Source organism: Molothrus ater, chromosome Z (assembly GCF_012460135.2).
Source record: "Molothrus ater isolate BHLD 08-10-18 breed brown headed cowbird chromosome Z, BPBGC_Mater_1.1, whole genome shotgun sequence".
NCBI lineage: Eukaryota > Metazoa > Chordata > Aves > Passeriformes > Icteridae > Molothrus > Molothrus ater.
The window spans coordinates 122,274-124,669 of NC_050511.2; positions in this window are offsets into that span (position 1 = coordinate 122,274).

Below are 2,396 nucleotides of genomic sequence, written 5' to 3' on the forward strand. Positions count from 1 at the left end.
ATTAGGAAAAAAATTGGGGGGGAAATTGGGGGAAAATTGCGGGAAAAAAAATGCAGAAAAATTGGGGGAAAATTGGGGAAAAATTGGAGAAAATTGGGAAAACATTGGGGGAAAATTGGGGAAAAATTGGAGAAAATTGGGAAAAAATTGGGGAAAATTTGGGAAAAATGGGGGAAAATTGGAGAAAATTGGGAAAAAATTGGGGAAAATGGGGAAAAAATTATGAAAAAAAAATGGGGAAACATTGGGGAAAATTGGAGAGAAAATTGGGGAAAAAATAGGAAAAAATTGGGGGAAAATTGGGGAAAAGTGATGGAGAATTGGGAATCAAACAAATTGAGTGTGACAGCAAAAAAAAAAAAAGCCAAGTCTTGCCTGGATTTGCTTGCTGGGAATGCCACGAAGTCAAGTATCTTATTAAGTTCAAGAGAATTACATTTTCCATGCTCCAGAGAGAGACACGAGCCCTTTGGAAAATCATAATGAACGGCTTTGTGCCACCCTCATTTACATAGCTTTGATAAATGGCTGTAACCAGATTAGGCAGATAAAATAACCAGTCTATTAATTACAATGATTATTATTTAATAGAAAATGGGATTCAGCAATGCATTATATGGATGTGCTGGTTTATCTCTGGGAGGAAGATAAGTGTCCGGCTCCTCTGCAAGCCAAAGAATATGTTCATTACCTGGGCAAGATTTATAAGTATAATTGAGGGTAATATTTGAAAACTCTTGGCCTTATTTGGTGGACAAGGCAGGGCTGCTGCTTTAATTAAGCTGCCTAAATGAAGTTATCAAGCAGGGACCCATTTGTGGGGAATTACTGCAAACTTTGGGAGCTGGAAGAGCCCCAGGGTTGTTATCTCCAGCCCTGGCTGTGTTTTAGGGGAAATTAAAAACTGTGAGGCCTGAGGGCCCAGCTTTTCATTTCGGTGAGAAATTCCTGGGCTCCTCAGGACAGGAGCAGGGAATTGAGGAATTCCCTGTCCAGGGCAGGGAATTGAGCTGGGATGGGGCTGAGGGAGCTGGGATGGGGCTGAGGGAGCTGGGATGGGGCTGAGGGGGCCTGGATGGGGCTGAGGGAGCTGGGATGGGGCTGAGGGGGCCTAGATGGGGCTGGGATGGGGCTGGGATGGGGCTGAGGGGCCTGGATGGGGCTGGGATGGGGCTGAGGGGCCTGGATGGGGCTGGGATGGGGCTGAGGGAGCTGGGATGGGGCTGAGGGGCCTGGATGGGGCTGAGCCTGCAGAAATGAATTTAGGGGGAGTGTCCTGGATGAGTCCATGGCAGGGCTGGACGTGGCTCTAGGTTCCAGCATCACTTCCCAGAGGGGGTTTGTGTGGAGCCCGGCACAGGCAGGGCCAGGAGGGGCGGGCCCCGCGGTGTCCCCTGTCCCGTGTCCCTGGCTGCCGGTGGCAGCCGCAATGAAAGATGGATGGTGCCATCTGTGCCCGCACATGGCACGGCGCAGGGGAGGTCAATGCTAAGTAGAGCACGAGACGCGGCTGCCGGAGTCACCCCGGCAGAAAATGAGAGCGGCCGCAGTGCCCGGAGCCGCCCCAGCCCCGCACCGGCCCCGGCAGCCGCAGCCCGAGCAGCCAAAGCAGCCAAAGCAGCCAAAGCAGCCAAAGCAGCCAAAGCAGCCGCGCCCGGGCTGCGCCGGGTTCCCCCTCCCCTGTCCTGTGTCCCGCAGCCACTCTCTCTGTGTATCCCCTGTCCCATGTCCCGTGTCCCATGTCCCGCAGCCACTCTCTCTCTGTGTGTGTGTCCCCTGTCCCATGTCCCGTGTCCCACAGCCATTCTCTCTCTCTCTGTGTGTCCCGTGTCCCGCAGCCACTCTCTCTCTCTGTGTGTCCCCTGTCCCGTGTCCCGTGTCCAGCAGCCATTCTCTCTCTCTGTGTGTGTCCCCTGTCCCGTGTCCCCTGTCCCGCAGGTGGGTTTAGGAGCATCAGGCATCTCTCCATTCCACCAGGAAAACTGGTGGGTTTAGGGACATCCATCTCTCCATTCCACCAGGAAACAGAGAGGACCCAAGAGCCCCAAATTCCTGCTCTGGAGCTCAGATTTTCAGCTTGGAAAAAGCTCCCAAGAGCCCCAGATTCCTGCTCGGATATTCCAAATGGAAAAGGCTCCCAAGAGCCCCAGATTCCTGCTCGGATATTCCAAATGGAAAAGGCTCCCAAGAGCCCCAGGTCCAACCATTGCCATGTCCCCAGGTGTCACATCCGCATGGATTTTAATCCCTCCGTCCTGCCCGTTTCTCACTCGTTCCATTTGGAATGTTCTCCCCGGGGATTTTGCTCCAAACGGTTCTGGGATTGTTGAGGTATTTGCCGGTGTCCCTGGAAATCAGGAAATGCAGGTTTTGGTGATCCTCACTTGGAGGGCCTC